Below are 12,209 nucleotides of genomic sequence, written 5' to 3'. Positions count from 1 at the left end.
TCTTTTTATGCCCCGCAGAGCACTGAGTGTTCTAAAACATAAAGTTAATGGAAAATATAGTCTTTGCTCTGGTTGCAGTTATAGTTGGGAGAGGGGGAAAAAACAAGCCATAATAAAATTAGGAAAACAAAGCAATTGAACACATCTTACATCTTTGCTAATTGTTTCACATGTACTGTCTTGTTGTCCCATGTACATGCCAGAGACCCTGGGTCCTCATTCAATTTAATCCAGCCTCCCACTTTCTAGCTGTGAAACAGAGGCCTACTACTTCTACTTCTCTGAGCTCCCATTCCATTGTCCGTAGAACGAGGAAAGTGCCAAATTTATAGGGTTGTTTTGAAGAGCAAATGAGCTGGAACAGGGGGGGGCACTTAACAGAGGGCTTGACACATAGTATCCCCCCAATGAAAATCTGTACTTTTGGATATTGGCATGCGTAACAATAGAGGTAAAACATCAAGAAAAAGGATGAAGAATGATCAATGAAGACTGAGACTGCACACCTTCTGGAAGACCCTTGAGTGACTTTTTAAGGAAATGAGTTAACTGACTTGTTGGTGAGGAATCAGCAGGAACAAAGGTAGGAGGCTTTTGTCATGGTCAAGTAGAAGGTGTGGTCAGGACCAGAATGGAAGTAAGAAGGAGACGCTGTGGTGAGTCAATAGGACCTTGATGGTTCTCCTGGTCAAGCACTTTGATATTTTCTCTGAAGGATCAGGCCACCAGCATTTTTTTACCCTTCCAAAGACCTGTGGCACAGTCTAAATTCCAAGTGAGTGCAACAGAGGTCTGGTACTTCCTGTTTCCACCCAGTCCACCCATAACACAGAGTCTTATGTAAGTCTTATGTGCTAACTTGCCTGTAATCTTCCAGGGTGTCAAGGTCATGAATGGCAAGGGAAGAACTGTTCCAAGTTAAAGGAGACTAAAGAGCCTTGATAGCTCAACACAGTGTGTGATTTTTCTGTTGGAATCCCTGACAAAACTTGAGTGAGTTCTGTGTAGATAGTCATAATTATCAATGTCAGCTTCCTGACTTTAATGCTTATATTTTGGTTACATAGAATAATTATCAACACGCTCTAGATGACGATGAGCAATTATGATAGCTTGTCTCCAACATGGCTGACCGCCATGAATTCCTTCTGCCCTATGTACACAAGTCAGAAGTGCAGCCTGCTCCTGTGCTCCCTTGAATGTGGCCTGACTTAGGACTGCTGTGAGTAGCAGAATGCTATTGAAGTCATGCTATGTGGCTTTGGAAACTAGGTCCTAAGAGGCCTTTTAGCTTCTGCCTGGATCTCTTAGAACACTTGCTCTGAGAGAAGTCAACTACTGCCTAAGAAGTCTGAGTGCCCAAAACCCACCATGTCTGAGGAAGCCTGAGCTAGGCACCCAGGGAGGTTGTGTAGAAAGATTCTCTCTGGATGCCATCATCTGAGACCCTTCTAGTGAGAATTGCCTCACTGAGCGCATCAGGCCCAGAACTCTGACAGACATGAATACATTGTCTGAACCACTATGTTTGGGGGTTGTTTGTTACACATTTATACACAACAAGACAACAGCTATATTTGAATGGTAATGAAACTATGGATATATATAAACATCTTGGTGTTTTTCTCTTTCTTTTTTTTTCCACTAAGCATATATTAAATTCCAAAATTAAAGAAATCGCTTCTTTTCCCCCAGCACTTTGAATTAAGAGTAGCATTGCCCGAAGTGTACCTTCCAAGATATGGCTATTTCCACTAGACAGAATAAATTATTCACCATGATATCTATAGCATCCAGCACGATGGCTGGTTGTGTTAGGTGCTTAGTAAATATTTATTGAATAATTGATGTATGTAAAAGCATTGAATAAATTCTCTGAGGATGGAAGGCTATTTATTTATTCATTCATTTATTTACTTGAAAGAGATTTATGTTAGTCTGGCATCATACTAGTTCTCTGCTCTCTTTAAAGATACTAAAAAGGGAGGCCATGTGTTGAAGCTATGATTTATTGTTTTGGTGTGTGTGTGTACATGTATCTCTCCAAGCAGGGATTAATCCAAAAGAAATATTTCAAACCAAGGTATTTTCAAAACATTCATTGCAGTGCTATGTTTAGTAACAAAACCTCTCAAGTTAATGTTCAACAATAAGGGGATAGTTTTGGAAATTTCTGCACATCAACTCAATGGAATATTATGCATTTATAAATTTCATTCAGTGTCCACAATTCAGTGCCAACAACTTAACACATAGACTAAATTAAATCAAAGACACACAATAGGGGCACTTGGGTGGCTCAATGGGTTAAAGCCTCTGCCTTCTGCTCAGATCGTGATCCCAGGGTCCTGGGATCGAGCCCCGCATCGGACTCTCTGCTTGGCAGGGAGCCTGCTTCCTCCTCTCTCTTTGCCTGCCTCTCTGCCCACTTGTGTCAGGTAAATAAATAAAATCTTAAAAAAAAAAAAAAAGACACGCAATAATATTGAACACTGTATAGAAGTAAAATTAGCTGCTGGTTTCTCAACTGTTGGTTTCTTAAACTTCTTTGTTAGGACTTGGTTTCTCAACCTCTAGTGTTGCCATTTGGGTCACATAATTCTCTGTTGGTGGCAGGGTTTGTCCTGTGTCTTGCAGGATATCAGCAGCAGCCTTGGCTTCCACCAACAGGCCAGTAGCACACCCTCCTGCTTAGTTTTGACAACCAAAAATGTCTCTACACTTTTGCCAAATGTCCCGTGGGGGGCAAATTTGCCTTTGGTCAAGTGTAACACATACTCAACATATATACCACCGCTCCATGAAAACCTATAAATACATGAATAAAAATGGGGAGAAACAATGAAGAAACAATCCTTGTTAGATTCTGATGGAATTCTGGTCGCAGTTTCTTAGGTTTTCAGATTGTTTTGGCGGTAAATGCAGCCTGTGCCTGTGATGTGCTTTTTTTTTTAAAGATTTTATTTATTTATTTGACAGATAGAGATCACAAGTAGGCAGAGAGGCAGGCAGAGAGAGAGAGAGGAGGAGGAAGCAGGCTCCCTGCTGAGCAGAGAGCCTATGTGGGGCTCAGTCCCAGGACCCCAAGATCATGACCAGAGCCAAAGGCAGAGGCTTTAAGCCACTGAGCCACCCAGGCGCCCCTGAGATGGGCTTTCTAAACAGCCAGATGTAGGAAGAGCTCTCAGTCCAGGAATACCAGTAATACTTGGCTGTGCTGATTCCCTGGTGGGCTGTTTCATGGTCTTCATTTCCCTATGTCTCCCTGACTTCCAGCACTCTACCGAAGGCCCTGGCCAGCTGAACATCTCGTTACATGTGCGCCAAGATCATGGACGTCTGCTTCCAGCAGTTCCCGGATGACTCTTGGTCATTTCTGCTGCACCTGTGCTCCCAGCTGGGATGGTTAGTACTTGACTGGGCCCCGTGGTGCCTAGATATTTGGTCAAACATGATTTCGGGTGTTTCTGTGAGGTTGTTTCTGGATGAGATTAACATTTAAATCTGTAGACTGAGTAAGCAGATTGCCTTCACTAATGAGGGTAAAGCTTCATCCTATCAGGGGAAGGCCTGACTGGAAAAAAAAGGCTGACCCTCTCCTGAGTAGAAAGAGTTTTCCCTCCTGACAGACTTGAACTAGGACACCGGTGTTTCTTCCTGTCTTGGACTCAAACCAAAAGGCTGGCTCTTAGGTTTCAGGTTTTTGGACTCAGGCTAGAAGTCAGCGTTGTTTCTTCTGGGTGTCCAACTAGCCTAATCACTCTGCAGACCCTGGGACTTGTCAGCCTGTATAACTGCATGACCAAATTGCTTATAATAAATCTCTTTGCCTCCCTCCCCTCCCCCTGCTGTCTCCTATTGGTTCTGTTTCTCTGGAGAACCCTAATATGCCAGCAAATGTTCACCTCCAGTCCCAAGGACCGGGCCTTTCCAGAGAAGTGCCCAACAAGATGTCACCAGCCTTGAAGTTCGTCAGAATCAAACCCAAGCACTCACTCTTCTGGTTTCCACATTTAATTCTCAAATGGCTTTGACCTTGCGCTGGCACCATGTGGCTTATCCCTACTCAGATCTGACCTTTCTCAACGGGCGATCCCACAGTAACCTTTCCCTTCCATTCTTCTTTTGTTTTAAAGACATGATTTGGGCAAACCATCTACATGTCTACCCTAGAAACAGCCTCAGTTTGCTTTTGTATCAATCTCACTCCTCCACCTTTGCTGCTGGGAGCTGACAGAAATCAGCAATGCCCTCCCACGTGATTGAAAGAAGCCAATTCTTTCCTCGTTCACTGAGCTTTTTTTGGAAATGCAGCAAAAATGTACTCTGACAGGTGCTTTTGGCTCCCGTAGTGCCTTTGCAAACAGCTATGTAGTGTGGACTCCGAAATGTGGCTCCTGCGATGGGACATTGTTTTACTGAGCTGGTGATGGAGAGTGAGACAGGACACAGCACAGACGAACACCATCAGCTGGCCATACTGTCGCCTTAAGATGCTGATGAGCTTTTGGGGACTGGCATACACTCTTCAAGGTTCCAAATATCCAAGTGTTACCAAATATTCCAGTGGCCTGGACCAGGAGGGAGTCCAGACTTGAATTTAAGATCATAGGTTTGGAGAAGTTCTTTGTGGGACTCAAAGAATTCTGCCCAGGGTCATGCTGTTGAAATAGACAGGCTGGTTAACAATGGAAAATAAGCTGAGGCAAAGCGTGCTTCATTTTCTTTTCTGTCATATCTGTTTCATCTAGTTTGTAGGATGTTTATGAGAATCCAGTGAAATAAAATAATAGAAAACCACAGCACTTCTTACATGGTAGGTACGGATGTAAGAACTTTACACGTTTGAACTCAAGACAGTGGGAAAAACATTCAAAATGATAAATGCATTCGGCAAAGGAAATGTGCTATTATTAGAAATATTAATTCCTGTTCATTGTTATCAGGCACATTTACAGGAGTAGCTCTATCCAGAAGCAAGCTCTTGTCATAACAGATATCACGGGGACCACTGAGATATTAACAGGGACCGGAAAACAAATAATCTAGCCATACAGATGGGGCAGACTCCACAAGCCTCATGGCCTTATCCCCATGAAAGAATCTGCCTCCCCAGCAGAAACACATGGACACTGATAACCCCCGAGTTGCTCGCTGCTCAGCTGTCAGATCATGAGTTGCCGAGTTGTCCTTCCTGACTGTTCTCATCAACCTCCTCCTCTCGTTCCAACAGAAGCCATTTCATCCTTCCTTCCTTTACTCTTTTTTTTTTTTTTTTAAGATTTTATTTACTTATTTGAGATAGAATGAGAGTGAGCAAGCAAGAGAAAGCACAAGCAGGGAGGAGGAGCAGAGGGAGAGGGAGAAGCAGGCTCTCTGCTGAGCAGGGAGCCCAACATAGGGCTCGATCCCAGGACCCTGGGATCATAACTTGAGCTGAAGGCAGACGTTTAACCGACTGAGCCACCCAGGCGCCCCTCTTTTTTTTTTAAGATTTTATTTTAAAGTAATCTCTACACCCAATGTGGGGCTCAAACTCACAACCCCAAGATCAAGAGTTGCACATGCCCCCAACAAAGCCAGCCAGGCACCCCTCCTTCCTTTATTCTTGATTGCATCTTCCAAATACTGGCCATATTTCCTGAGCTTTGGGGTCCAAACTGATCAAACCCATTGGCCCACCGTAGAGAACTACCACCTCATTACTTGAAACAACCAGGTCTGTTTATCGAACTGTGCTGCTCAGGACTGAAAAGTCACAAGCTTCCCCCCAAAAAAGATGAAGATTGATGTCTTCTGCCATAGAAATAGGAACAGGACAATGTGTTGTCAACCTCTGCTTCTGCCCAGTGATTAAGGTGACTGTCCATCCCAATATTCCCGAGACAGTCCTGGCTTCTGGGTGTTGTCTCGGAGTAATTTCTCATAGAGCCTCTTTCACTCTCTAGAGTGTCCTGGTTTGATAATCTCATGGTCACTCTATTGGTGACTCACCATCAAGGGCTGTGTCCAAATGTAGTGAAAGACACATTGAGAATAGGGGCTGGAAGACCAGGGCTATAAGAAACCAGACTCCAGGGGTGCCTGGGTGGCTCAGCTGTTGGGCATCTGACTCTTGATTTTGGCTCCATCATGGTCTCGGGGCCCTGGGATCTAGCCTTGCATCGGGTCCCCACTCAGCAAGTCGTCTGCTTGTCTTCCTCTGCCTCTATTCCAACCCCTCCACGCCCCCAATTTACTCACATGCTCGTTCTCTAAATAAATATTTAAAAAAATAAAAATAAAAAACCCGACTCCACCACCGGCTCTATGGGCTTAGGCAACTCACTTCCTCTTCCGGATCCTCAGTTTTCCTGTGGGCAAAATGGGCATGGTTCCTGTTCTGTTCTCTTCACAGACATGTGGTGTGGAATACGTGACAAACTGGTAGGGAAGTACTTGGTGAGCTTTGCACACTCAGCGCATGAAAACTCTTTTTATGATGACAATTTACATTAGCAGCCCATTGTTTCCTACTATTGTCTAACAGCTTACTAGGCTTGTCCTTTAGGCAGATGAAAAGACTCCATTTTATTCCTTTTCTTTTAATTTTAAAATTTATTTATGGAAAAGTCATACAAAATATAAAAATTAAATCACATGTAGTCACACATTTTATAAATAACATTCATGAAAAGGAGTAAAAATACATAAACCTGAAAATATTCTGGAAAATTTCATGGCAAGTGGACACCACAGGGCACAAAAACTCTCTGGCATGTATTTGTTAGGTTCCTCAGCTTATAGTGAGAACAGCCGCATTGTTTAATTTTTGTCTCTGTATTTACCCAATATATGTATTTATTAGCAAAATGCTTTCGTAGCAAAGAAATTTCAACAATGGTTAAGTTTCTATCTAAAGCCAGTAACATAAGTGTCAAAAATGTCTGCCGCATGGGTGCTACAGTGACCTTATTATCTTTCCAAGTTAATTAAAATATTATGTAACTCCATTAATTAGTCTCCTGAAAGCAGACAGCAATATTCTTCTTTCATAAAATAAGTATTTGTTTCCTACTAAAATGAAGCAAGGACATAATTCACACTTGGGCTGCAACGTCACCCATCTAAGTTACTTAATGTTTCTGCTGCTCACTTTTTCATGCACAAAAGAAGGTTGGGTGACACCTCTTATTTCCCAACTGGCTTTAGAATTCTGTTAATTCTATAATAAGGAAATAGCAAAATACTAAATGAGACTCCATTTTAGAATAGAGACTGTCACGGGTAAGAGCTGACTCGTTGAACTTGACAGTGTGCGGATGTCATCTTGTAAAGCACCGCATTCTTTGTGCCTTCCTTCTCTCTCCTTCCCTTTCCCATCCTAATAAAGAATCACTGTGTCATTTATCCCAAAGGAAGGTGGTTGATCTTTCTGGATCCTGGTAAACAAAGAACGTAATGGTCCCAATCCTTTGTGAAAATGCGCATTCTTGGTCACTCAGGCTGGTGTTTGCTTGGACATCTATTCTTTCGTAGAAAAGGAAAGTCCCAAGGCTGACTGCTAAATCTAGTGACCTGAATACACTGGCTTTTTCGCTAGATCTGTTTTCTGATGCAGAATCCTGTCTTCACCTTCTCTCCATACTCCCTTCCTAGAGAGATGCTCAAGAAGGGATGGCTTCCTTCAGGGGCACAGCATGTTTTTTGGGCAGCTCTTCCTAGCCCTAGTGCCATTAAACCCACGACTGGGAAGGGGTCCCCACTGCCCATGTAACACATTCCCAGGTTTGCTTGCCAGAAACAGGCAGGCAGCAGGACTTCGGCTCTACTTTCTCTACACACTTTCTGAACAGTTAGTGGCCCAAGGCCATTAGAAATATCATTTGTCACACCACAAACTCTGAGAAGAAATCCGAAGGAAGCAAACTTGGAGTGCGGAACAATGAGCAGTGAGTCAGAGATGGGCCTGTCCTGAGGTCTTCCAGGATGTGAATTTATGAAACCAGTTCTTAGGGTTTCCTTTCCAAGTAAAGGAAATCCAGTGAGTGAGTTGAAAAGTTTTGAAGATACCCCCTGGTATTAAATTATTTCTTCTTCTCTTTCTTCTTTAGATGTGGAAGGGAGATGAAGAAAAAAGGAAACTCATTCATTCGTCCAGTAAATATTTATTGAACTACCAGACACTGTTTTAGATGCTTGGAATATAGCAGTGATTACATAAACGAAACACTGCCTCCTAGAATCGACACACTAGTCAAAGAGAAAAACAATAAACAAAGAAACAAATATAAAACTGATTGTCAGGTAACCATAAGTGACGGGGGTACAATTTCTAGACAGGGGTGCTAGGAGAGGGAGGAGGGGCACTAGCTTCCTATTCCCAGGAAGGGCTTTGTCTTCTTTTGGGAACCCCCACAGGAAAAACTCTTTGAGCCTCAAAGCAGACCCTTCATATGTGAAAAGGACTTTATTTTTTTTTTTTAAAGATTTTATTTATTTATTTGACAGACAGAGATCACAAGTAGGCAGAGAGGCAGGCAGAGAAAGAGAGAGAGAGGGAAGCAGGCTCCCTGCTGAGCAGAGAGCCTGATGTGGGGCTCGATCCCAGGACCCTGAGATCATGACCTGAGCCGAAGGCAGAGGCTTAACCCACTGAGCCACCCAGGCGCCCCGTGAAAAGGACTTTAAATAATCTTCTCTCAAGACAAGAGCTTGGCAAAGAATGCCAGGTTGTCCTGCAGCAAAATCTTATTTTTGAATGTCAACAGCAAAATATTACCCCAGTCTGTCTCTTGGCAGTCCCGCAGTAACAAATGATATCCCCCAAGCACATAAATGGCTCAGGTGAACTGAGACTCCAAGAATTAGACCTGACCCCAAGAACTAGAATTCTTCTCCCTAGCCAGGAATGAGGTCTGACTAGCCTTGATTTTTCCTTTCTGGAGGAAGACTGACTTACAGCAGAATGGGTGCCAAGATGAGGACATTTGAAGACAACTAACCTGGGAGAAAATCTGTGGCCAAGGAGGAGAAGTGACCTCTGAAATTCTAAAGAGTGCTATTTGGCACTCGGGACAATAGTCTCTCTTCCTCTATGCTAATTAATTCCGAATGGTTCACATTAGAGAGAATCCATAATCCTTGTAATCCTCCTTTACACCCAGGTTTATCCTGGTGAACCCTAATTGGTACAAATACCACTTTGTGTTTGTGTCAAGACTCCAAGCTTACACAGGATTCAGTCACTGCAGTCACGTACATTTTGCCAAACAGCTGCCTCTGGGGCCCCCTGCTGACGCAGTTTAGAGTCCTCGGCATTTTCTAGAACTAAGGAAAGAGCCCTCCTGTGTGATTATGAGAGAGGCACGATGTAGGCTTGTTTCTGTTGATCCTTTGCCTTGCTGTAGCACAGAATCTGATCAACCTGGACGTGTCTTGCCCCTGCGATCCTCTGAGCCAGCCAGCCACCCACCTTCAAAAAAGATGGTAGGATGTCCTCAGTATCCGTTTCAACCCAAGCAATCCTCTGCGTTGGGGATGGATGGCTCTTGGACTTCTGATGCCTTTGTTGCTCTGTGCCAGTCCATACTCTGTTGCTCAGCCAAGTCTCTGCTCTGTTTGACTGCACCCCGGAGGCGTTGAATCAGGCACAAAGGTTCGTGGATTAAGGATCACTGCAGTAGCAAATCTCTGTATGTCATTGGCTTTGTCCCCCTGCCAACAAGGGACAGGGACACCACCATTCTAACCACCTTCTCCTTTGAAATGCAAATATCCCTGCAAAGAATAAAACATGACAACTGACGATTTCACGCAGGCCATTATGATCACATCTTCAGCGCAGTACTGCGTTGGTCTGCTCAAGTAACAGAGAACCATAACAAAATGGCACAGGCTGGGGTGGCTTAAACAACAGATATTTACTTTCTCGTCATTCTGGAGCCTGGAAGTCCGATCAGGGCACCAGCATGGTGGGCTTCTGGTGAGAGCTCTGTCCCTGGCTTGTAGACGGCTGCCTTCCGACTGTGTCCTCGCATAGGGGAGAGAGAGAAAGATCTTTGTAGTCTACTCTTATCAGAGCTCTAATAATCCCATTATGAGGCCTCACTCTCATGACCGCCTCTAACCTAAACGTACTTGCCACCTGAAGGCCCTGTGGCCAAAGATCATCACACTAAGGGTTAGGGCTTCAACGTAAGAATTTTGAAGAGACTTAATTCAGTTGACAGCAAGTACCAAGCCCCTCCCTCTCTTGGACGCAGGAGAATTTTTGGGTGGCCCAATCTATCCCAGTGCCTACTTTAGACATTTCTTAGGTGAATAATATAGTCCTCATGGTTTAAACAACTGCAAGTAAGGTAAGTTGCAATGTGAGGCTGAAACCGCCCCACCCCCCAGAGAACCCATGTAAGACAGTTGCAACCGTTGTTCTAATCCTTTAGACTTCAGGTCCCTGAAGTGATCCCTACCCCAGCGCAGGGGGCCCTCTTGGGAAGTGAGGTGACACTCAGTGTTGGTTGAATAAACAAATGAAAGAAAAAAAGAAACAAGGGATATGGAAGAAGGAATAAAAGGACTTGATGAGGGGCACCTGGGTGGCTCAGTGGGTTAAAGCCTCTGCCTTCGGCTCAGGTCGTGATCTCAGGGCCCTGGGATCGAGTCCTGCATCGGGCTCTCTGCTCAGCAGGGAGCCTGCTTCCTCCTCTCTTTCTCTGCCTGCCTCTCTGCCTGCTTGTGATCTCTCTCTGTCAAATAAATAAATAAATAAATATTTTAAAAAAAAAAAAAAAGGACTTGATGAATTTTCCCAGCTTCACCCAAGGATAAACCTCCTCTGCCTTCCCGACCTTACATCCGAGGAGTTTATGAAGGCATTCAATAGCCATCGGCTCCTACTGTGTCCTACGTGCTTGGAATGGAAGAATGACACCGGATTCTGTGTTCAGCTCACCTGCTACCTTGGGGGGTCAGATATCGGTCACAGCCTCCTACAATATAAGATTTGATGAGCAAATTCACTCATTTATTCATTCCTGAAGCCAGTCTCAGATGTGGAAGGGAGGGCAAGAACTCAGGCCTGAGCCGAAGGGAAGGTTCGCCTCTGACCCGGGGGCGCTGACCACAGCTTCTCCTGCCCACCGCACTGCCAAGTTAGGAGCTGAAGTTGTTCATGGGAGTTGTCTGCTTTGGGTGCAAAGGTCCAGGCTTTTATACTTCTGCCTCTATCAGTCATTGTTTCGGGCTGCCCAGGAAGACTGTGACTTTGGGAGAGGCTGTTCTCTGCAATGGAGACAATCCTTGAGGGGGGCTGAGAGCTGAGAGCTCTCTGTTCATAGCACTCCCAGACATTGGGCAGCAAGCCTTATTTATTTATCTATCTGTCTATCTATCTATTTATTTATTTATTTATTTATTTATTTATTTATTTGAGGGGGTGGAGAGAAAAGGCAGAGGGAGAGGGAAATAGAAAATCTTAAGCAGGCTCAGCCAGCATGGAGCCCAGCACAGGGCTCAATCTCAGGACCCTGAGATCATGATCTGAGCTGAAATCAAGAGTCAGACGCTTAACTGACTCAACCATCCAGGCGCCCCAACGAGTCTTTTCTTAAAAGGGAATCTGAGTGATGCATTTCTGCCTCCATCAATGGACTATGGGGCCTGACTTCTCTGCCTTATTTCCTCCCATTGTTCATCTCACTTAAGTTGCCCCTTACTGTTTTTTGAACAGGTCAAACACATTCCCATCTCAAGGTCTCTTCTCTTACTGCTCCTCTGTTCTAATTGTTTAGATAGATAACTGTATGGTTCTTACTTTTTCTTCTTTCAGATTTCTGCTAAAATATTTCATCTGAGAGAACATTCATGACCACCTTAACCAAAATAGTAGACCTCCCTCAGCATGAGAGAGAGAGAGAAATAGACATAGGTTTATAGATTAAATAGACATGGTTGGGTTGCTTGTTGATGGTTTCCTCCACATTATTTTGTTATATCCTCAGGGCCTAACAATATACAGTAACAGGGGCATAGGAGGCTCTTGACAAATGTTTGTTAGAGTCAGACACTGTGCTAGGTTCTAAGATAGAATGGTGAGCAAAAACAGGGATGAACTCTGCGTTCATGGAGCTTGACATATGTTTAGGGAGGCAAAATAAAATAACAATCACACAAATAAAAATTATGTTGCAGTCAGAAGATAGGCCTTGGAGAGAAATGTGGTGCTAGAA

Source organism: Mustela nivalis, assembly GCF_964662115.1.
Source record: "Mustela nivalis genome assembly, chromosome: 2".
In the NCBI taxonomy this organism is placed as follows: Eukaryota; Metazoa; Chordata; class Mammalia; order Carnivora; family Mustelidae; genus Mustela; species Mustela nivalis.
The sequence above is the reverse complement of the archived record's forward strand: the minus strand, read 5'-3'. Positions refer to the sequence as shown.